Consider the following 25,925-nt stretch of genomic DNA (forward strand, 5'->3'; position numbering starts at 1 on the left):
AAGTTCATTCACCTCTAGTATCTGAAATGACGATTTTCCCAAGCTTCTCAGTTCAGAAGTTCGTTTTAGGGAAACATATTCCGGTCTGCACAACGACAAGCGAGTACAAAAGTACTCAACACCAAAAAATACCCCCGACTTGCATGTACAGTAGAACCCCCATTATCCGCGAGCGAATGATCCGCGGTGCGGTTTATCTCATTAAAAATAACAATTTATTAATTGTGATAGACGCGTAGAAATATTTCCTATCAATTGATACAAACATCTTTCCGATCTGTTAAGAAATGTTCGAGGGCTAAGCATTCGAAATACGGGTAGGGTTGGCACACGAATCGGCAGAACAAATGTATGGTAAAAAAGGAAGTTTTTCCAGTTTTCATGAATTTAAACCGTTTAGAGATTAGCGAATTGTAATGTATAGCATATCTAACAAATCTTAGAGAATTTCCGATTCGATTGGTATGCAAGTCATGAGAATTCGTTCACAGTGAAAAGACGGGTGGGTAATGTCGGGGACATAACCGGAGTGACGTAGGACTATACAACGGGGACAGCTTATTCTAAATATATATTTTAAATATGTTGTTTTATTGTCTTCTCCTACGTGAATACCTACCTCTCTACCTGAAATATGGATTAGCTTACTGTTTACTCTTTATGAACATGTTGGGAGTTCTGAAATGAACCTTTTGGTTGTGTTTTTGCGTTTTTTTTGTAAAAAATTTCTCATTTTTTTCTCACTGTCTTATATTTGATTCTTGATTTTTTTTCCGAAGGCTTTGTACTCAATCAATGTTCAACGCCGGGCATTTTTCGGCGTATGCACATATCGTACAATCAAAATGATGGCTGTGATAAGGAATGCATAGGTGGTCGTCAGTTCATTGAGCACATTACCGTACCTTAAACTGTGGTTTCGGAGACGAATGAATTATAATATTTGTAGTCTCCGCAAACAAAATAAATAAAAATGAAAAGAACTGAGGTTTTGGAGACGAACTCTACAATCTGTCGAGGAATAGACGAGCTATAAACGTTCTGAAAAATCAATGTGAATACAGGGACGGATGACCTTCGAATTAAAGTCCTTAAAAATAAGAACAGAGTAGCAGGAAATGCATAACTCATCATATTGCTCCTTAGTTATGTTTCTATACAATGCAGATGTAACGTCAGTCAATTTTCAACATCAGTTATCAACTAAAGAAAGCAGTTCTTGCTACCGAGAAAATTCGTTAATGCCATCCTGCATACAATGTGTTGTAATTTGGAGCCACTTTTAATTCGGAGACCATGTATGGGTTTGTGAAAACTGAATGATCAATTTAAAAGACCTCAACCACCAATAAGTTCAAAAACAAGCATAAACAAAATAATTCAGTTCATATTATATGTCATATTATGTCACTTTAGAATGCATTGGTATTGTGAATAACTTTTAATAACTTTTCTTTGAATGGCTTAATAGCCATGAAAGGCGCCGTGTTTTACGGTGGCTGGTTTTGCCACCAAAGCAGTCTGTATAAACTAACATTTTCCTTCTTCTACCTGCTGCCGTTTTGAGATTGCGTTTGCCACTCGCTGAAACTGATTGTTGCCACCGAACCGAATGTGCTCTGTTCTGTAGGCGGGTTTTCTTATTGTCGTGAGCAGCTTTGCAAGCCAACTCGAGCACTCCGGCGGCCGAAATTCTATAACCGCTATTAGGTATGCTGGTGCTCCGGCACCAATCTGTTGATGCGATGTGATGTGAAACGATGCCATACAACCACACTGATTTACGGTTTGAAAGAGAATGATATATTTTTCAGCGGATCCGCGCGTTTTGTACTTTAGCGGTACACGCTCACAGGATAGAGACAAATCAGCAGACTCAGCCAAAGGGGAGAGTCCAACGAGACGAACGAATGAGCGTTAAAAGGGAGCGATGGCAAAAAAATATATTCATTACGATTTGTTCGCTCGTTGGATTCACATGCAGGTGTTTCTAACAAACACGAAGGCACCGAAGACTAGTGGAATAGTGGAAAAGCCGCCAAAAAGTTCGGCACGGCGCAGAAGAATATCTCGGAAACCGACAAGAAGAAGGAGAAGGAAGCAAACGCTAAAAAGGGTCCTTTTCAGGTCCACAAAATCACTTGCCGAAGCACCACTCAGTGTCGCATTGGAGATGATTTTAACCTGTAATTGAACATTTGCGATGACAGTGGTACAGCTTTCACAGTTGGAAAATTTCTTCCCATCCAGCTTGGGACATGTTGGGTCATAATTTGGACCCCCATAGAGTTTACAAAAATCCAATTAGCTAATTATCGAACTAAAAATACTGTTCTTTCAATCTGGAAGCAATTTTAGAATTGGTGAAAATTGAATAATCGAGAAAGTCCCCAACCATCAATAAGCTCAGCACAACTGCAAAATTCTCATACTCTTCATATCCTGGCAAACAAATTATGAAAAATCAATTTGTGTTTTATTATTATTTTGGATAATATTTTAGAATGCCTTGAACTGTATTTCGTAAACTCTTTTTTGAAAGGTTTAATGGCCCTGATAAGCGCCGTGTTTTATGGAATGGTTCCAATTTAGAAAACTTTGTACTCGTGGTTTTGAAAAAAAAACCATTTCGAACGCCATCGATGCTGCCTTGTTCTGGATTTGCCACCAAAGCAGTTTGTATGAAGAACAAACTTTTATCTTCTGCTCGTCACTCGCTGAAACTGCCTATTCTTGTCTAGATGTCCACCGAACCGAATGTGGTCTGTTCTGAATGCGGATTTTCTTATCGTCGCGAACAGCTTTGCCAGCCAACTCGATCACTTCGGCGGCCGAAACTATATAACGCCGACTAGGTGGACTGGAGCACTGGTACTAACGCGCTCGGCATAGGGATTTTGCCTTTCCCTTCACTTTTCCTCCTTTGTCATGTCCAGACATGGCTGCTTGTGTTGGTTTGTTGATATGTTGTGATGCGAAACGATGTGGTGTATGATTTGGATGAGAATGATCGTTACGGCAGCGGAGCGGGGATTTTTAAGCTGACTGGCTGGCTCGAGAATTACGCATGTGTGAGACTGCGACCAATGTTTCGTTCATATTTTTTCTTTTTCCTTTCCAATCGGGTTCATTGTATTTCGCTGCTGCTCTGGTTGCCCGTTTTGGTCGGTACGATATGAGGAGCACAAAATGCACCAATCTAAAATGGGCACATAGTGCATTTGGACAATGCTTGATATTTCACAATTATTCAATTATTTATCTCAAGAAAAATGAAATGTTATTCGTTATGATAGATGCGTAGATATATTTCCTATCAATTGATGCAAAAACCTTTGCGATCTATTGAGAAATGCTCGAGTTATAAGCGTTCCAAATCTTGCATTTTTACCTACTTGTTCAGTGCCTAGATTTTCATTTCACCCCCTATATCTTCCGGTTAGACGTAGTCCTACGTCAAAATTGTTATTAACGTTAACTTTATTTAATAAAAAACGTGACCTGTTTTCTGATTTGGCACCCTTCCTGAAAGACGTAGTTCTACGTCCAAAAAACTCCAATTGTCTCGTAGCGATTATTGGCGTTGGTTTCACCAATTCACTCTGGGCCTGATCACGAACATCACTCCCACATACGCTTTCACGTCACTTAATCTTTTTTGTGTCTATCATCATTGTCACGGACAGTTGCGTGTAAAAATAAACTCCGTGAAGGGAAAGAGTTCATTCGCGTTTATAAGAGACATGTCGGTTGCATAATTTCGGGCGTTTAAACGTTATGTCGGCTGCATTATTTCGGACGTTTGAACGTTATGTAGGTCAAATTAATACAGCATATTATTCCATTTAATTATTTGCATATTTTAGAATGACAAGTTTGCGATTATACCTCGATGATTAGTTTGTTGAATCGTTTGATTCAGCAAACTAATCATCGAAGTATAATGGTTCAAAGATGAAGAATACTTGGTTGCTCGTGAATAATGTAGTTGTTGAACATATGGGAATGTAATTTTATTTTCCTTTCTATAAATTACTCTAGAGGTGAAACATGACTATTATGTATAATAATGAACATCTTGCATTTTTTTTTTCTTAGCTCTGTCTTACTCGTTTGAATATTGAGAAGCATTTAGTATAGGTCAAGGTTAGAATCATGTTATAAGAACCATTTGTACAATTTTGTTGAATAATAATTCCTTCTGTAACTCATAGAAAGCCCGAATTTATCCACCTCACGATCAGTATAATCTGAGCTACTCCCATATGGGATTCTGAATTTCTGTAATTTCATATACGGGAAATGAAGTTTGATTTAATTATTTAAACTGAAACTGGTCAGCAGCGTCGGTCAGAAGCTTTATATAAAATACCTGATGGTTTTCAGGGAATTTGCCAAAAGCAGAAAGTGATTCAAATTTCCTTTAGATGGATATCAAAATTATGGAAAAATAAATAGAGAAGAATTTAAAAACAGTATCTTGTGAATGCTTTGCAATGATACTCATTTTTTCCTTGTTTGAAACTTATTATCACTTTTTTGATACTTTCATTCAAAGAATGTCTTCAAATCAATATTTTTGAAAATACCTATTACGTAAAAAGAAATAAAAAACAATGGCCTTATTCGTTACAACTACCGTCCTGATTCGGGTCTTGTCCACCAATTGCGAATGTTTGAATTACAAAAACCTGTTCTGCAATGTTGGAAAAACTTTACAGTTATTATTTTATACTTAAAATATCAACAAATCAATATTATGCATAATCATAATAACGAATCGATTGATTGAGTAATGATCATTCTTTCTAATAAGAGATTATTAAGTGGCCTCCATTGCCATTTAATGGTGTTGCAACTCTCTGTTAGGTTAATCCTAAGAATAAAAACAAAAAAAAACCTATCCATTCTAGACAATCGGAAGTAGACCTCTAGCCATGCTTCAATGGGCCTACGGGTGTAATAATAATTGCCTGAATCCATTCAGCACTATCATAACCTTAGGGCACTTATTTATATTCACACTGTTTAGACAGCTAGTTAGATATTTCATGTGAGTCAACTATGTTACAATGTTATTGATATGCAAAATAAAACGATTGTAGTAGATCCATGTTACTGCTGACGACAAGCACGAGTAATTTTTGAGAAAACATTACAACGGGAGCTACATTTTTAGTCCTTAATTACATGCCATAGCGCATTTACCGAATACAAATAAACAAATTTATGTCCTTTGGATACGTCAGAATTTCGTTCCAAAAATGCCACCAGACGGATAAATTGCTGTTTGTTTATCTTTTCTTTCCTAAAAAGCAAGACAAGATTCAAAATGTTAGCAAAAAAGCTAAATAAATACGAAATTAAACTTACCCCATTCCGCGTGACAAGCTTTCACCACCTAAAACACAAGTGACATGACAGTATCGTGGTATACATAATAACACCGAGTTCATCAAAGTTGTCACGACGGATGAACTCTTCCGGATTCTACTACGTTGTATACAATTCACTTCGTTTTCGCCGTGAAGTGACGTTCGTGATCAGGCCCTCTAATACACTTAATGGCCTCCTTAGCCACAACGGTAGCCACACGTGTGCTAATAGAGCATAAGGTACATGAAATTAGGAAAATCGAAAATTTCTGTTTCGATGTCAAATGACTTTAAAATGCATAAAACATCGAGTTCTGGTGTTAGCTCAAAAACAAAATTTGGCCGATAATCGACCTTCTGGAACTCAAAAAATCAAAATTTTGATTGCTTTGAAGCACCCCTAACTCATGTTCGATTGAGCTGAAATTTTGCACAGGTCATTTCTTTGGGCCAATAAACATAATGCATAGAGTACATAGCCCCAGACCAAATTTGTTTTTGCAACGTAGGAAGGTTGGGGTGTGACACCCGCTGCAAGATGATGAGGTGTGTTTCCTCTCTATCGCTGTTTTTTGCAAAAAAAAATTGCATAAGTTCGCGAAATCGATAAGTAATTCGAAAGGGGGTTCTTCCACCTCAGCGCACACAAAGACTGCTGGCGTGAATGGCAGTAGACCGGACACAGTCCGTAGTACCTTGTTGTAAAGTGGTGCCAGTGTTTATAGGAGCTTGTCTCCGCCCAAACACGTTAGCTCATGGCCATCTGTGAGGTGGCTGTTGAAGCGATCGCTTAGGCTATCCGTAAACGCAATCGCTGGTGTCTGTAGCCACAAGTCATCATATGGCCGTTCTCCTATTTAGAGAGTTCAAACACTCTTGGCCAATAGCTTTGGTAGCTGCGTGCATCCTGATGTGTGGGATTTTGTGCGTGTTTGTACAACCACCATGAGAATTTCTTCTGCATAGACAAATACGAAAAACTCTCTTCGGTACGACCTGGAACAGGCTGTTCATGGTATTTAGACAATTAGAAACATAATATTTAAAAGAAAAAAAAATGCGAATCGCCCCTACTATGCTTATTAGCACAAACTATAGTTCAAGGAAAGAATTGTAGGAAAAGTATGAAAATTACTCTTCCAGACCGCACACTTCCGCTAGTGCACAAGAATTACGTATATTGGTTTCTATGTCTACCATTTATTTAAGCTCTCCCCAGTCAGTGCACTTCAGTTAGTGCACCAGAATTGCGTAGTATATCTACACAAAGATTGATAAAATTGTGTTGAAGCTCTGATTAACTAAACTGCCAGTATGTTGACAATGACTTCGTGCATTGGAAGTTGTGCAGAAGAGAAGGGCACGTTAGTGGGTTCAATCAGAACCCCCTCTCCTCATCGTGAGGAAGAGGAGATCTGATTGTGGGAAAAACAAAGAAGGCATGAAAACCCTCATTGAATTAGTTTAGGACTGAGCTACCGAGGTCACGATGAAAGCATAACGTCTGTGAAAAGAGGGAGCGATAAGGACACGTGTTACTTTTTGGCTACGAGAGATATGTCGTTTTCTGACTTTATAAACTTTATAAACTAGGGCAGTATTTTCTGGAACATCGGCCACAATTCAAAATGAGTTGGTGGAAATTGTTGGTTCCCTCATATTAAAACAGATCGCGCGGGAAGTGAAACAAGCTGATTTCGTTGCAGACGAAATCACCGATATTTCCAAGAAATCTCGAAATAACGAAAATTGAATGCTATCTGAGAAACATGCTTGGATGCAGCAGGTTGCAGCAGCAGTGGAGATCGAATTGCAAAATATGCTGAAATTTACATGTGAATATACGGTTTGCTGATCTTGTAGGAGATGAGATAAGGATAAGAGAAGAAATTCTTAAATAATTAAAATAGGTATATGTATATGTAAATTTAAATCGATTATAAAATCCTTGTGTTTCATCTGCTCATGGTCTAAGGTAAAGCTTTGGCTCTGTGTGAAAGTTAATTCATGGACTACGCATACACACGAGCAAGACGTGAGAATATTCCTCCACAAACAAGGAGAGGAAAATAATATAAGAGTGAAAAGAACCAGCGTTGCCAAATGTCTTTTACAATAATCCAGATGCATGAGAAGTATAAATAAGAAAATTGGGAAACATTGGCACCATTGGTCCGAAAGAGTATACGAAAAATGAGCAATTATCGGATATCTCTTTGGCTGATGCGTATCACTAGTTCGATGGAACGTCAGTCTCTAGAGTAAAGTTAAAAGAAACGGTCGCTTAATTTTAACGATTCCAAAACGGAAACACGACAATGGCGCAGTCGGTAGCAGTTTTTTTATGTGAGTATAAAGTGGCAAATTGAATAGAACGCAAAAGGAAAACTTTGCAATTGCTTGGTTGTGTGACGAAAGATCTTTCTTTCGTCAGCCATATAAATCGTGGGATGTGAAAAATCCATCAGCCACGCAATTGAAAAGTGATAATGTCGGCCATGTTGAAATCGTGGGACATGTAATTTCACTGAAATCGTGGGACGAAAAATTAATTCGTCGGCCATGAAAGTCGTGGAATAGGTTTCACCTATCAGCCTTGCATTAAATAGAATATCGGCCATGTTGAAAATGTGGGACATGATACAATTGTAATCGTGGGACGAATGAGACTTCGTTGGCCATGGAAGTCGTGGGATAGGTATTACCTATTGGCCATGCAATATGTTATCGTGGGACGAAAATGAATTCGTCGGCCATGGAAGTCGTGGGATAGGTATCTCCTATCGGCCATGTAAATGTAATCGTGGGACGAATAAGATTTCGTTGGCCATGGAAGTCGTGGGATAGGTATTACCTATTGGCCATGCAATATATTATCGTGGGACGAAAATGAATTCGTCGGCCATGGAAGTCGTGGGATAGGTATCTCCTATTGGCCATGCAATATGTAATCGTGGGACGAAAATGAATTCGTCGGCCATGGAAGTCGTGGGATAGGTATCTCCTATCGGTCATGCAAAACGTAATCGTGGGACGTATAAGATTTCGTTGGCCATGAAAGTTGTGGGATAGGTGTTACCTATTGGCCATGCAGTATGTAATCGTGGGACGAAAATGAATTCGTCGGCTTGGAAACAACCTGATACTTTGAGTGGAATAAAATTGATTCAATTGTTTGTGTTCAAGTAAGGAAATTTATTTGTGTTTCAATACCTTCCAAGTTTCAATGAATTAATGAATATTGCCAGATTCAGATTAATGTTTAAAGCCTTGGTTTGGTTTCATTATATTTATCAGTAGTATAGAGGCGGGGGATAATGTAGGAGATGAGATAAGGATAAGAGAAGAAATTCTTAAATAATTAAAATAGGTATATGTATATGTAAATTTAAATCGATTATAACATCCTTGTGTTTCATCTGCTCATGGTCTATGGTAAAGCTTTGGCTCTGTGTGAAAGTTAATTCATGGACTACGCGTACACACGAGCAAGACGTGAGAATATTCCTCCACAAACAAGGAGAGGAAAATAATATAAGAGTGAAAAGAACCAGCGTTGCCAAATGTCTTTTACAATAATCCAGATGCATGAGAAGTATAAATAAGAAAATTGGGAAACATTGGCACCATTGGTCCGAAAGAGTATACGAAAAATGAGCAATTATCGGATATCTCTTTGGCTGATGCGTATCACTAGTTCGATGGAACGTCAGTCTCTAGAGTAAAGTTAAAAGAAACGGTCGCTTAATTTTAACGATTCCAAAACGGAAACACGACAGATCTCAATAGGCAAAGCTTTTATTTTAAATTTGAACACTTCAACACGGAGTTTCTCTAATTTTGACAAAGTGAATTTAGGAAATGAACTTCGATTGTTCTATACGAAGCCAGAATTTGCCAAGAGCAAAATATCGGAGATTATAAAAACACTGCTCAGTAGCAATCTTGACGATATTCTTTCGAAAATTGTTTTATTCGCAAAGCTAGAACTAACGTTTCTTACCTTTGAATTTCTGAAGAGAGCAAGACAGGCCCCTGCGGAACCCATATTGTGTATCTGAGAGTAGGACATTCGTTTCAGCCCATTGATCAAGTCGAAACAAGATCATTTCCTCCAACAATTTCCGTATACACTCTGTCCAACTTCTATAAGTCCACCCTGATTATAGTTCATTGCAACACAAACAGTTAGAATTTCAACAAGATACATTCATACATTGTTGAATGCTTGGAATAAAGTAAATTTAACGTCGATTTCGTTCAAGAGTTGTTTATTTATTTTTTGACGTAGAACTACGTCTTTCATTAAGGGTGTCAAATCAGAAAACAGGTCACGTTTTTATGAAATAAAGTTAACATAAAACCTTGTGCCTCCAACGTAACGCTCTCGTTTTCGAAGTTCTCCAAATATTCATTCATTCAGAATGAATTCAGATTCAACTTCATACAAATGATCTCTATATCAACGAGAGTCCTACGTCACCCTTGCGGTTATACCATAGATATAACCCACTTCCTGTTTTTTTTTTGTTATTTTCGTTCCAATAAGAATCTTTCGATGGGTAGATTAAAGAATGATGTTTCAATGAGCTGAATAGAACTTATGCTAGATGGAATATAAATAAAATTAAAATTTGGAACTTTTATGTTGGTTGCTTCGTGAAATTTCATATCAATGACCGATCATGTATTTTGAAACTTTTAGCAGAACTGTAAGCGTAAAATTGTACATGGTAACTATTGTGTTAAAATGACTTGAAATATGAAACGATTTTTTTTTCTCCCAAGGAAAGTTCTTGCGACGAGCAAAATTGGAAAAATGAAGGAGTATTCGAAAAAGTGATTTCACATATGCTCTATATATCGTATTGGGTGCTGTTAGCTCAATTGAAATTTGCCTTGAGGCATGTAGCATAGTGTTCCGTTGGGTTTAAAGCGAAAAGAAAATGGGTTGAATAAACACTCAGAAAAAAAATTATAAAAAAAAAATTATAAAAAAAATAAATGAAATTACCTTTTCCATTTCAAATATATTTTCTCTATACTAAAGTAACACTTTTTTCTAGTGAGAAAACTTGTGTTCGATGATGATTGATGAGGCTTTTTTTTCTTTATTTCATCCATACATTACACAGGAACCATCTCGTTCAGGAATACAGAGGGCGGCTTTGGTACGTGATACGCACTATCTAATGACTGATCACCATCCTTCTATCATTATCACTCGGTTATGGACACTGGTGGAGTGAACAAACAGTACCTAACAACCAGACAAAACGGACCCAAATCATTATCGAAGAGTTATACAATTTATCCAAAATCAACATGCACCAGATAGCCTAACGGAATCCTACGTCAACTATGCGGTCGTGTCTTGGATACAACCCTCCTGTGACTTTTGTTGACATCTTCTATGCATTCAATTAAATCGTACAATAAGTCATATATAAACATAAACATTCCCACCTTTCATCCTTCATTAAACACCTCGTAGTAGAAATCGGTCAGTATGCATACACTCTCCTACGAAACATAGTGGAAAAAAATATATTCGTCGATGTAAACAAGCGGTGTAAAAGGAGACACTTTTCGACGCGTGATTTGTATGAAGTTCTACTGCCGTGATGAAACCCACAACAGATGTTTGACGTGTGTTGAAAATAGCAACGCTTGGCTCGGTTGCTATCGCGTTGCCAAATTTGTTAACTCACTATTCACCGAGAGGCAGATTACTATTTCCCACACCTGAACCGCAACCACCAGTGGGGTTGCTGCGTTATGGTGAGGGTTGTCAAAAAGTCTGTAACAACGCATTGATGCGGATGCCCTTAGTGTGTTATTCTAGCTACTATGTCCACGCAACAGTCATTATGTGTCGGTAATCCCAGTCCCTTACCGCTCACATTTTCGGTCTGCTGCATCGGTAATTGGCACTATTAATAACGCAACAAAGGAAGCCTCGTATCAACAGTCCCGCTGTGAACAGCCCAACAGTGAACATTCGAACAATAGCAATATTCTTACGCCGAAAAAAGGCGACATGTGTTGTGCATCGATAGAATAGGAATTCTTTTGCGCCTAAACGGCTACTGTTTATCAGTATAATAAACAACAAAAGTTATCTTAAGTTAAAAAATGTACACGAATAAATTCGGCTCTGTTACAGCTGAATTGCTAAATGAGACTAATAAAATAAACTGTTGAGATAAAAAAAAGACGGGTGGGTAATGTCGGGGACATAACCGGAGTGACGTAGGACTATACAAAGGGGACAGCTTTTGTTAAAGATATATTTTAAATATGTTGTTTTATTTTCTTCTCCTACGTGAACCTGAAAATCTACCTGAAAAATGGATCAGTTTACTGTTTACTCTTTATGAATATGTTGATGGTTCTGAAAAGAACCTTTGGTGTTGTGTTTTTGTTATCACTCGATATTCCCATCTTGTTCGGTTAAACCTTCCTGTTTTGCTATTGCGTTTGCCACTCGCCACAGATTTCACAGTTGGAAAATTTCTTCCCATCCAGCTTGTGACATGTTGTTCAGTAAATTACATTTAATGCGACGTGCCGGAGAAACACTTTGCCACTCACTGAAACTAATTGTTGCCTTGATGAGCGCCGAACCGAAGCTGCTCTGTTCTTGATGTGGGTTTTCTGATTGTCGTGAGCAGCTTTGCAAGCCAACTCGAGCACTCCGACGGCCGAAACTCTATAATCACTGTTAGGTATACTGGTGCTCCGGCACCAATCCGTTCGGCCTAGTTACCCTTGCGGAGCAATCAGTGAATGCGACCAACAGGGAACTGGAGACCTGCACGGTTCGAGTGAGACTTTGCCTTTCCCTTAACTTGTCCTCCTTTGTTACGTCCACGATGCCGACGCCGTACAACCACACGGGTTTACGGTTTGAAAGAAAATAAGATATTTTTTTGGGGTCCGCGTGTTTTATACTCTAGCGGTACACACTCACAGGATAGAGATAAATCGGCAGACTCAGCCAGAGGGGCGAGTCCAACGAGACGAACGAATGAGCGTTAAAATGGAGCGATGGCAAAAAAGTACATTCATTACGATTTGTTCGCTCGTTGGATTCACAAGGGTCCTTTTCAGGATCACAAAATTATCTTCAATCTAAAGAGTTTATTGTTTTGTTATCACTCGATATCCCCATCTTGTTCGGCTGAACCTTCCTGTTTAGCGATTTGTTGCCACTCGCCACAGCTTTCACAGTTGGAAAATTTCTTCCCATCCAGCTTTGTGACATGTTGTACAGTAAATTACATTCAATGCGACGTGCCGAAGCGCCACTCAGTGTCGCATTGGAGGCGATTTTAACCTGTAATTGAACATTTGCGATGACAGTGGAACAGTGATAATGTTTTAGAAAACATTGAACTGTATTTCCTAAACTCTGTTTTGGAAGGTTTAATGGCCCTGAAAAGCGCCTTGTTTAATGGAATGGTTCCAATTTAGAAAACTTAGTACTCGTGGTTTTGAAAAAAACCATTTCGATAAGTTTGTATAAAGAACAAACTTTTTTCTTCTGCTACCTGATGCCGTTTTGCGATTGCGTTTGCCACTCGCCACTCGCCTATTGTCTTGATGTCCACCGAACCGAATGTGTTCTGTTCCGAATGCGGGTTTTCTTATCGTCACGAGCAGCTTTGCTAACTCGATCACTTCGGCGGCCGAAACTATATAACGCCGGCTAGGTGGACTGGTGCACTGGTACTAACGCGCTCGGCCTAGCTACCCTTGCGGGGAACTCCAGATCAACACGGTTCGAGCGGGATTTTGCATTTCCCTTCACTTTTACCCCTTTACCATGTCCAGACATGGCTGCTTGGGTTGGTTTGTTGATGTGTTGTGATGCGAACCGATGTGGTGTACGGTTTGAACGAGAATGATCGTTACGGCAGCGGAGCGGGGATTTTTAAGCTGACTGGCTGGCTCGAGAATTACGCATGTGTGAGACTGCGACCAATGTTTCGTTCATTTTTTTCTTTTTCCTTTCCCATCGTGCTTCATTCTATTTCGCTGCTGCCGTTGGTTGCCCGTTTTGGTCGGTACGATTTGAGGAACACAAAATGGACCAATCAAAAATGGGCACATAGTGCATTTTGACAATGCTTGATATTTCACAATTATTCAATTATTTATCTCAAGAAAAATGAAATGTTATTCGTTATGATAGATGCGTAGATATATTTTCTATCAATTGATGCAAAAACGTTCGCGATCTATTGAGAAATGCTCGAGTTATAAGCGTTCCAAATCTTGCATTTTTTCCTACTTGTTCAGTGCCTAGATTTCCAATTCACCCCCTATATCTTCCGGTTAGACGTAGTCCTACGTCAAAAACATTTCCATACTTATACTCATCCTGCCACACACTAAAAAGAAAAACTTTCAGCAATCTTTCAAAATATTCATTCATTCATTAATTAAGAATTGATTCAGATGCAATTTCAAATAAATGATTACCGATCCAACGGTAGTCCTACGTCTCCCTTGCGGTAATATCACAGATATAACCCACTTCTTGTTTTTTTTTGTCTTTTTCTGGATTTCAGTAATAACACTTTTTTGTAGAACATTTGGCCCAGAGGCGTCTCGCCCGCCTGTTCAAACTGCTTTTAGGACAGGTAGACAATCTCAGAATAAAATGTATATTATTTCACACTCAAACCCACCATGAAGAATATAATTTGATAATTACATTTGAATACACCCCAATCCGCGCGTAACACGGCCTTAGCGCCACGAAATAAGCAGTAATGACTACCGGGTTCAAACCATTCATCTCAACCCGCCGTTATCCAAACACAGGGCAAACACAGTCAACTACGTAAGAAACGATCACTTCTACTAATGCGCCGCCTTGCGTAAAAATGACGTTTTCGGTTCAATATTTCTGCTGAACAAAACCGATGCAAACGATGGAAAATACTCACCACCATCCGTCACTGTTTGTTTGTGGTTGTCATCGTTTCCCTATCTGTTTCTCTTTCTATTCCAGACGTCATTAAAATTTGAGAGAGGGCACGATACCGCGAGAGTACACAGCACCAAACACCCTGAGCGTGCATGATGCGAATTAAAAAAACGAACAAATTCATTCATGATTTCTGTGGATGTGGTGGTATTCTTCGTTGATGTGTGGCTCGAATTAAAATTCGAGCGTTTTTATCGATTTTGTTCATTCGACAACTTGAACCCGGTACATATAGTACACGTATGTCTGCTTACGTTTCAAAACCTCCGCTGCATTGGCCGGACATGTGGATGAAATAGCTGCGTACTTTGGTCTTAATGCTGACAAAATTGTGGCCCAGAGCTATGATGGCGCTACTGTAATGTCCAGTGTTACGAAACCACAGGTCATTTAGTAGTCACTAATCAAGAGGATTTACAAAAGAAGTGTTCGGATAAAACGAAGAACAAAACGAAAATGTAAGTGAAAACTTTGTATATTGTGAACCATGAATATACACGATACATTACAGCTTTGAAGCTGCGAGTTAGCTGCTATTTGGACGTTTTTTTTACCCCATCCGAACATCCAGAGATAAATCTGGTGTGCAATCACTGGTGAAACAACGGTTATTCACTGGATATATTCACTGTCGCGCTCACGTATTGAACTTGGTTTTGCCTCACTCGTGCACAAATAACAAGAAAATGTCAAGGTTTTTCAATATGATCTCATCTCTTGCGGCATTTCTCTCGCAGTCGTCAAAACGCAGAGAACATTCCAAAAATAGATGATTTGAATTATGCACCTATCAATGAATGTTTGGGTGAGATTTACCTTGGCGACAGTGTCTTTGATGCTGAAACTTTTACTACATCCAGATGTCCTCGCGTATTCATGCTTGAGTTCAACACTATATTCTTGTTAAAACTTTTTGCGAATATTTTTGCACATGTGGTGGTTCTTTATCAAATTTTGCAAAAAAAGGAATCAGACGTAGTAGAATTTGTGCGTATCGTCTTGCTTTGCTTCTATAGAGGAGCTCAAAGCAGATCGATTGGTCAAGTGGTCAACATTCGATTCCCTTTTTTCACTTTCATAAGCGGCCTACTCACTTGCGCAGATCATCAAATCAACTCTTTGCTCCTGTCAATAAGCTCCTACTAACACCTTAAAAAACAAGACAAAAACAAAACATGAGAATGGGATTTAACTAACACAGTCCCTATGTAGAACGATAAAATACATATCAAAGCAAAAAAACACAAAACACAAAAAGTCGCACCAAAAAAATCGCACTGGTTTTACTGTATAGATAAATGTTGAGAAACAAAAATGTTAAAATCTGTCATAGTGTGAGAGTTGAGCCACTCAAACACCAGCCATTTTGGAGATGCTTCAGATATCAGTCGCAGAGAACACGACTTACCTTCACCACAGTCCGAATACGAAAGAGGCCGAGAACTCATGCTGCGTGATTGGGTTGAATGATGCAGGGCCGGGACAAACCTCAAAACGGGCGAAATATGAATGGCAGTAATGACTACCGGGTTCAAACCATTCATCTCAACCCGCCGTTATCCAAACACAGGGCAAACACAGTCAACTACGTAAGAAACGATCACTTCTACTAATGCGCCGCCTTGCGTAAAAATGACGTTTTCGGTTCAAAATTTCTGCTGAACAAAACCGATGCAAACGATGGAAAATACTCACCACCATCCGTCACTGTTTGTTTGTGGTTGTCATCGTTTCCCTATCTGTTTCTCTTTCTATTCCAGACGTCATTAAAATTTGAGAGAGGGCACGATACCGCGAGAGTACACAGCACCAAACACCCTGAGCGTGCATGATGCGAATTAAAAAAACGAACAAATTCATTCATGATTTCTGTGGATGTGGTGGTATTCTTCGTTGATGTGTGGCTCGAATTAAAATTCGAGCGTTTTTATCGATTTTGTTCATTCGACAACTTGAACCCGGTACATATAGTACACGTATGTCTGCTTACGTTTCAAAACCTCCGCTGCATTGGCCGGACATGTGGATGAAATAGCTGCGTACTTTGGTCTTAATGCTGACAAAATTGTGGCCTAGAGCTATGATGGCGCTACTGTAATGTCCAGTGTTACGAAACCACAGGTCATTTAGTAGTCACTAATCAAGAGGATTTACAAAAGAAGTGTTCGGATAAAACGAAGAACAAAACGAAAATGTAAGTGAAAACTTTGTATATTGTGAACCATGAATATACACGATACATTACAGCTTTGAAGCTGCGAGTTAGCTGCTATTTGGACGTTTTTTTTACCCCATCCGAACATCCAGAGATAAATCTGGTGTGCAATCACTGGTGAAACAACGGTTATTCACTGGATATATTCACTGTCGCGCTCACGTATTGAACTTGGTTTTGCCTCACTCGTGCACAAATAACAAGAAAATGTCAAGGTTTTTCAATATGATCTCATCTCTTGCGGCATTTCTCTCGCAGTCGTCAAAACGCAGAGAACATTCCAAAAATAGATTATTTGAATTATGCACCTATCAATGAATGTTTGGGTGAGATTTACCTTGGCGACAGTGTCTTTGATGCTGAAACTTTTACTACATCCAGATGTCCTCGCGTATTCATGCTTGAGTTCAACACTATATTCTTGTTAAAACTTTTTGCGAATATTTTTGCACATGTGGTGGTTCTTTATCAAATTTTGCAAAAAAAAGGAATCAGACGTAGTAGAATTTGTGCGTATCGTCTTGCTTTGCTTCTATAGAGGAGCTCGAAGCAGATCGATTGGTCAAGTGGTCAACATTCGATTCCCTTTTTTCACTTTCATAAGCGGCCTACTCACTTGCGCAGATCATCAAATCAACTCTTTGCTCCTGTCAATAAGCTCCTACTAACACCTTAAAAAACAAGACAAAAACAAAACATGAGAATGGGATTTAACTAACACAGTCCCTATGTAGAACGATAAAATACATATCAAAGCAAAAAAACACAAAACACAAACACAAACAGTCGCACCAAAAAAATCGCACTGGTTTTACTGTATAGATAAATGTTGAGAAACAAAAATGTTAAAATCTGTCATAGTGTGAGAGTTGAGCCACTCAAACACCAGCCATTTTGGAGATGCTTCAGATATCAGTCGCAGAGAACACGACTTACCTTCACCACAGTCCGAATACGAGAGAGGCCGAGAACTCATGCTGCGGATTGGGACAAACCTCAAAACGGGCGAAATATGAATGGCAGGGCTACGTCGCATTGGTGCGGTGTGTATAGAAGGGTAGGCTGCGCATTTCAGGCAAAATACGTTAGATGTAAGGGCGATTACACATTATCCGGTTTCTGCCGGACCGGTTTCAAAAAGCGCCGCTGGGTTTGGACGGATAACCGGATAACAATGTGAAAGAGACCTCGCGCTATACAAAACCGTACATCTTTCACATACACATACATGCATTTGTTTATACAGTGGTTTGACAGGTGAACATTGCTGCAAATATTTCTGCTACATACAACTGATTGCTGTTAGGTGGCTGGCTCAATTCGACAGCCCACAATTTCCAGCTGCCAACATTGTATGGGGAAATTATTTTCCCCACCACAAGTTGCTATCGGCGAACAAAAACTCGAACTGCACTCCACGCAATGTCGACAGTAAATACAAAACGGCGGAACAACCGGCACAAACATCAAAGAATCCTTCTCTTCATTCAAAATACAGTTCTGGTAGAACTACATATATTCACATGAAAACACTAGGTATATAAAACTTATATTCACAATGTACAGTTTCACAACATTACAACTTGTATTCATTTAACAAAACATCCGATAAAATATTTAATTTATTGTTGATTCCATAGTGAACGATTCGGACGTATCTGCTCGGCAGAATAATAAAATCATTTCCGCTTACGCTTTGCTGATCGCATATCTGTGCGATGTTCTCGATCGCTATCGGCAGCGGTGAACTCCCCAATTCCCTTGCGCATCTTTCGCTTCCCGATCGCATATGAGTGAGCGAAGATCAAGCATCTGTACCTTGTTCTTATTACCTGTGGTACAGCTGCACCGAGCTGATCGAACCCGTGTTTTCTGAATTCCCACCATTGTTTGTGAGCACCCTCTCATGATGTGCCTTTTGGGGATGGGTCATGAACAGATTGCATATGAAAAATCTTGAAACCACAGCTGCTGCTGCAACCACGAGCCTGCTCAAATTTGCGTTTCTTGGAAAGTACATATGAATGTCGAAGTTTGGCACGGCCAAAGTGAGTGCAGGCCTCGCAGGCGCACATCAGGACGGTGTTTTTACCGATAAGTACCGTCAGAGCGGTCAAAGGTGTAATAAACCTTTCCGCCCCATTTCAAAATACGTTCGCAAACCTTTTCCGTAATTTGCAGAGCGCACACGTTCATCTTAGGCGCATCTCGTTTTACAATGATTCTCACAACGACGGCAACGTAAATTTGCAATGATAAATGAACATGAAAAACTTACTGGACAAAAGACTTGGCTGTCATCAACAGTATTACAAAAACTAACTTTTGTCCAGTTGCTGTGTACTCATTCACTCACTAATTTATTTTATTTCTAATCATACACAAACATGTGTTGGCTAGTTTAGACCTTGATTACATGTCCCAAATATATGTCTTCCTAAAAGTTATCGATCTTCGTGTCTGATTGTCCTTATATCCTTATATTCTCCTTTTCCTTTTCCTTCGCGAGAAATCAAATCCCTTCTTATTAACAATAGAATAAGGTGAAATGTAAAAACATATTAGATATAAGACAGGCTTAAGAATTGAGTGTAATGAATGTGAGTGTGAATGTGAGAGTGAACATTGTCAACATATCCTTTTATCCCTTCCTTTTCCTGAAGAAAATATGTCACCCTTCTAAACTCGAGTAGACCGTGAGTAATCGGTTTTCTACACCATTAACATTAGAATTAAGGAAAAATGTTTATATATACTTGTAACAATACAGTCAGGAGTTTGGCTCCTTTAAACTTATGTAACTGAGCCTGTAAAAATAAACGATTTAATAAAAAAAAATACACAAACTGTGGGAATAGAATAACCACTGTGTCATCCCTCGCACTTTGCGACGTAGAGAATAAAACATGCTACCTTTGCTTTTTATACCTTGGACAATAGTCTCGTCAGGTATCAATCAATGTAATAACAAAACGTCAAATAAAAATCATAAGTTGTTCCTTTTTCTCGTGTAGCACGCGTCTCTGAGTTTTTTCTCTCGATAGTGAAATCCTTTTTTTCTTTTGTTTTTCCTGTCGCATTCTGCCTACAGGTTATAGGCCCAGTGTCGAAAAAGAGGACGTTTTGTGAGAAAACTGTTTTTTTTTTCCGGAAGATCGCGTTTTTCCGACGGTTTGATAGTGCTGCGTAGAACGAGAAAAGATGACCGATTTGAAGGTTACGTTTGCCAAGTTGAACGGCAATAATTATGCTTGCTGGAAATACCGCATGATGACGATGTTGGAGCGGGAAGAGGTGTGGTACGTGATCGACCAAGCAAAGCCGGAGGAGGTCGATCTAGCGGAGGTGCGGGAGAAATGGGTCAAGGATGACCGCAAGGCCCGGACCACAATCGCCTTGTTCGTCGAGGACAGCCAGTTGAGGTTCGTCAAGAAGGCAACGTCGGCGAAGGAAATGTGGCATAACCTTAAAACGTATCACGAGAAGGCCACCATCGGCAATCAGGCGATGCTGTTGCAACAGCTGTGCTCCTTGAACCTGAGCGAAAGCGGTGATGTGGAGAAACACGTCGAAGAAACTGAATTGCTCTACGAGCGTCTGGATTGTGCGGGGGTGGAATTGAGTGAGCTGCTGCGAATCATAATGATGTTGCGGAGCTTGCCCCCATCGTTTAGTAGTTTCGTCACCTCTCTAGAGAACCGTCCACAGGAGGATTTAACGATGGATTTGGTCATGGCTAGGCTGCGCGATGAATGCCAAAAGCGTGCGGGCCAGTCAGGAGGAAGCGGTGAGCGTGCTCTCAAAGTAGCAGCTAAGCCGAAGGGCGAGAAGCGAAAATGTTTTTATTGCAACATGCCCGGCCATCTGCGGAACAATTGCCGGAAGTTTCTGGCAGCGAAGAAGGAGGAGAACGCGAGCCAATCCACGAACAAGCCCAGCGATCAGGAGGCGAAGCAGGTTCAGGCGATACAAAAACCGGTGGCCCCATCTTCGGAGCAGCCATCGACAAGTTCAAGCACGGTGTACGGTGCCGTTTGTTTCATCGCAGGAGGAGCGATTCCAAATTCCTGGACGGTGGACAGTGGCTGTACGTGCCACATGACAAACGACCGTAAATTTTTCAGTGAATTGAGAAGGGATGTCATTGTGGATATCACACTTGCTGACGGTACAAAAACGAAGTCAGCTGGATGTGGCAATGGTGTCGTGCTCGGTGTAGATGGTGAAGGTAAGCGCATCGCAATCACGTTGGAGAACGTTCTATACGTACCGTCGCTGGAGGGCGGTCTAGTCTCCGTCCGGAAGTTGGCACTGAAAGGTTTTGCGGTGATTTTTAAGGTAGATTCCTGTGAAATACGATCGGCTGATGGCACCGCGGTTGCGGTAGGAGAAACGGTTGGTAATCAGTATAAACTGAAGATGGCAGAGCAATGCAAGGCGGTGGTGGTTGGAAACCACAATGATCGATGCCAGCACACTTGGCATAGACGATTTGGCCACCGAGATGCGAGTGTCATGAATGCCATCAAAGCGAACGACTTGGCCAGTGGATTGGACATCAAGGACTGCGGCCAACGGGTCGTTTGTGAGTGTTGTCTTCTTGGAAAGCTGGCGCGGAGCCCTTTCCCAGCCATGACAGAGCGTAAATCCAAGCAGCCGCTAGATCTGGTCCACACTGATCTATGCGGACCGATGGAAAATTCGACCCCGAGCAGCAACAAATACTTGATGACGATAATCGACGATTTTAGCAGATTTTGCGTGGTGTATCTCCTGAAATCGAAGGCAGAGGCAGCGGAGAAGATACGTGAGTATGTCAGATGGACGACAAACGTTTTCGGCCGGAAACCTCGGGCCATCCGATCAGACGGGGGAGGTGAATACACCGGACGTGAATTGCAGAACTTCTACAAGGAGGAAGGCATTGAGACGCAGTTTACGGTTCCCTACTCGCCCCAACAGAACGGGATAGCGGAACGGAAGAACCGTTCTCTCCAAGAAATGGCAAACTGCATGCTCTTGGACGCAAATTTGCCAAAGCGATACTGGGGAGAGGCGGTGCTGACGGCTGCATACATTCAGAATCGAATGCCTTCCCGTGTCGTAGATCGTACACCTTACGAGATGTGGACTGGATCGAAGCCGGACTTGACTCGATTCAGAGTATTTGGGTGTGATGCATACGTGCACATTCCGGACAACAAACGAAAGAAGTTCGACCCGAAGGCGAAGAAACTCCTGTTCGTCGGCTATTCGGATCACCATAAAGGATTTCGGTTTCTCGATCGCGAGACAGATCGGATTTGGATTAGTCGCGATGCACGTTTCATTGAGCTGAAAAACGAATCGGAGCTGACCAGCCCTGAGAGGCGAGAGCAGGCGGATGTTCCTGAGAAAGAAGAAGCTGATAATGAAAGTGAAGTGATAATAAATCCTGGTCAACGTGAAGAAGAAGAAAACGGTGAATTAATGAACGAAGAAGTGATTGAAGAAGAAAACGATGAATCGATGTACGAAGATGCCAATGGCACATATGAAAGTGACTTTCGTGGTTTTGAAGATGACAATGAAGAAGATGAACTAAACCATGGACAACAGTGTTTGAGAAGATCTGATCGACAAACTCGCGGAGTTCTACCGGAACGTTTCAACAATTATGTGGTAGGACTTGCGTGTCACGATGAAGAGCCAGATGATTACCGGCAGGCTTTGGCCATACCGGAGTGGAATAGTGCTATGAAGGACGAAATAAATGCTCATGAACTCAACGGTACGTGGGAACTCGTGAGTTTGCCGATCGGGAAGAAAGTGATAGGTGCAAAATGGGTTTTCAAACTCAAACGTGATGTAACTGGAAGAGTGGTAAAACATAAGGCCCGCATCGTAGCCCAAGGGTATACACAACGGTTTGGTGTGGATTACACCGAAGTCTTCGCCCCGGTAACACGACAAACGACGCTGCGCGCATTGCTGGCCGTTGCAGGGAAGAACGAGCTAGTTTTGAAGCAATATGACGTTAAAACAGCCTATTTGAACGGTACTGTAAATGAAGAATTGTATATGCGTCAGCCGCCGGGTTTTGCGACAAGCGGACAGGAGGAGTTAGTATGCAGGCTGAATAAAAGCATCTACGGTCTGCGTCAATCCGCGAGATGCTGGAACAAAGCTTTGGATGCTGTACTTCGTGACCTCGGATTTCAACCGTGTAGTTCGGACTCTTGTCTCTATGTGCAGCGAAGCGGAACCATCGCAGTGTATATTTTGGTATATGTGGACGATTTGATAATAGGATGTACGAATCAGGACGAAATCGACCGAGTGTACGGAGATCTCCGAGCCAAGTTTGACATTACCGATCTCGGCCCGGTGCGGTTCTTTTTGGGATTCGAGATTGAACGTGAAGACGGTTCTTATTCGTTGCGGCTAACTTCGTATATCGAGCAACTAGTCTCCAAGTTCGGGATGAAGGATGCAGCACCCGTAAAAACGCCTATGAACCCCGGCTATACCACCATCAACGGTGATAGCAAGCTGTTCCCCGATGCAACACGTTACCGTAGTCTAGTTGGAGCATTGCTCTATTTGGCGGTGAATGCTCGTCCGGACGTATCCATCAACGTAGGATTGTTGGGCAGAAAAGTAAATGAACCGAATCATAGTGATTGGGCCGCTGCCAAACGGGTCCTCCAGTACTTGAGCAGTACCAAGTCCTGGAAACTGAAGTTCAATTCCGGAGAAGCCTGGAAACTGGTCGGATACTCGGATTCAGATTGGGCGGGCGACCAGCGGACAAGAAGATCGACTTCCGGTATAGTATTTTTCTTCGGTGGAGGCCCAATCAGCTGGACCAGCAAGGGTCAAGACTCCGTAGCCCTTTCATCGCTTGAAGCGGAGTACAATGCGCTAACCATAGCGTGTCAGGAAGGTATTTGGATCAGGCGCTTGCTGAAAGACCTAGGTGAACCCCAAGACGAAGCGACAACCCTGTTCGAGGACAACCAGGGGTGTATTTGTTTCGCCAAGGCAGAACGTGCAAGTGGTAGAGTGAAACACATCGAGACCAAGAGCCACTTCATCCGGGAGTTGTGTGAGCGCAAGATCATCGTACTAACATACTGCCCTTCCCATGAGATGATTGCCGATGGCTTTACCAAGCCTTTGGGACCGTCGATGTACCAGGTGTTTGTCAACCGACTTGGATTGTCGTCATAGTGGTAATTCAGGAGGAGTGTGGGAATAGAATAACCACTGTGTCATCCCTCGCACTTTGCGACGTAGAGAATAAAACATGCTACCTTTGCTTTTTATACCTTGGACAATAGTCTCGTCAGGTATCAATCAATGTAATAACAAAACGTCAAATAAAAATCATAAGTTGTTCCTTTTTCTCGTGTAGCACGCGTCTCTGAGTTTTTTCTCTCGATAGTGAAATCCTTTTTTTCTTTTGTTTTTCCTGTCGCATTCTGCCTACACAAACAGCATGATTTATTTCACACGCTCTGTTGCCACATACTTTTTTAACAGTCTCAGATAGTTAGATAAAAATGAACAATTTTTTATGAGCCAATTATAATAACATTGCCTAACAAGCCAGGGGCACTACTTATTTATATGTATTATCTGTTCACTTCCTGTGATCATCTTGAAATTTGCGTACGAAAGGATGTGTACCCATCCATTTATTCTAGAGTGTTTTTTTTTTTTTGTTTCAGCATTGTAGTAATATTGCTTTGCGATTAAAATTACATCATACATTTCTTTCAAACGCTATTCATCGCTGCTTCCGCGGATCCTCGTCCAGAAACGCGCTCAGCCGCAATTTCTCGAGGACGTATTCCTGGGGCAGAAGCAGCTTTTCGAGCGCATTTTGCATCAACGCATAGCGGATGACCAATAGCTGGGTGATTGCGTTCTGACAGAGTCGATGCTTCAGCGTCGGGCAGGGAAACATCTTGATCACCGAGCACAGATCGGACAGTTTGGTCTTGAATTCCTCAAGCTAAGCTTTAACCACCTCTTCGTCGATCGCGTTCCGGGTCAGGTTGAACTGTATGAAATACCGAATAAGAATATTAGAAGAGAAACTATTTTGGTGTGTTCAAGTTAACAAACACTCACCTTCATATTCAGCTGGATGAAGTCGCTCGAAATCTGCCCCTTGATGGAACAGTTGAAAATTTGTTTGACATTCTAGAACTCGTTCAGTATCGAATTTAAATGATGGAAGTTTTCTGTGAGCAAAACAAAAACAGAAGTTAATCAATGAATTATGAATAATTTGTCGCTGACATTACCCACCGTTGAACACAATCCATGGCAAAACACTCCATGATGACCTCGTGCGCCTGTGACCATTGCTTCGCTTTGAGCAGAAATTTGCATCACTTCACTTGTTCTACAGCAGCGAAATAAAGCGAAATATAATTTTCGGCATCCATATCACTTGCAACTTTTGAAATGATTTCAAAATGAACAAACGTCAATAGCACACACATACTAATACATGGGACGAAAAATTGCCTGAATCGTACTAATACTAACAGACATGACAAACAACTGTCAATTCGCGTTGATGGTATTTAGTTTCGTGTTTTGCTTTTGGGAAGTGGCAGTAAAAATAAATTTTTAGGTGCAATTAACACATATACAAAATAAAAATTATGAATGAAAATAAACATTTTTTGTAATACATATATTTTATGTAATATAGCAATACGTTCTTTCGCAAGTAGTGAAAAAACCCTGAACAGGAATTGTGTTTGATAGTGATTTCATATTATAATTATAAGTTTTGGTGAAAACATCAAGAACGTTATACAAACATAATTAAGTAAGAATCAGTTCCACGTGTTTTGAGTAATCAAATAATTTGAAGTGAAAATTTTCATTCAAAGCTTGAACAACTTAAAACTGTCTTATGGTCTGAGAATGTTATAGAGAATGATTTGCTTTCCCAAACTGATGTCTCCACCAGATGTCGATACAATACTACTGTCATCGCGTATAATGCTTGTCCGGTCACCGGACATTGCAGTCGCAGTAGACCGCTGCATCACGGCGCCGTAAAGCTGAAAGTAAAGAGGTTGGTACGGTTGAAATTTGCCATTTGGGTTTCAGACCGGTCCGGCAGAAACCGGATAATGTGTAATCGGCCTAAATGGGAGATTACAGTCACTATCCACACACATAGCAATACTGTTGTTTTAATGTTGCAAATGAAATTGAACAGGTAGCTCAGTTGGTCACGCGTCGCCTCTGATTTGGCCTATTATTTTGGAAACCAGTAGGGTAACACGGGGTAATTTGGTCATATGGGGTGATTTGGACCACCCCTTTA

The 25,925-nt window shown here is 40.7% G+C and overlaps 1 long non-coding RNA gene across 1 annotated transcript; it reads right to left on the reverse strand.

The window, feature by feature from the left end:
- Nucleotides 1-24,022: 24,022 nt before the first annotated feature.
- Nucleotides 24,023-25,068, reverse strand: LOC129779139 (uncharacterized). Its single transcript, XR_008743572.1, has 3 exons — nucleotides 24,887-25,068; nucleotides 24,707-24,819; nucleotides 24,023-24,635 (listed from the first exon to the last, which is right to left on the reverse strand). It is a non-coding gene; the product is annotated as an uncharacterized LOC129779139 (long non-coding RNA).
- Nucleotides 25,069-25,925: the final 857 nt, after the last annotated feature.

This window comes from Toxorhynchites rutilus, chromosome 1 (assembly GCF_029784135.1).
Source record: "Toxorhynchites rutilus septentrionalis strain SRP chromosome 1, ASM2978413v1, whole genome shotgun sequence".
NCBI lineage: Eukaryota > Metazoa > Arthropoda > Insecta > Diptera > Culicidae > Toxorhynchites > Toxorhynchites rutilus.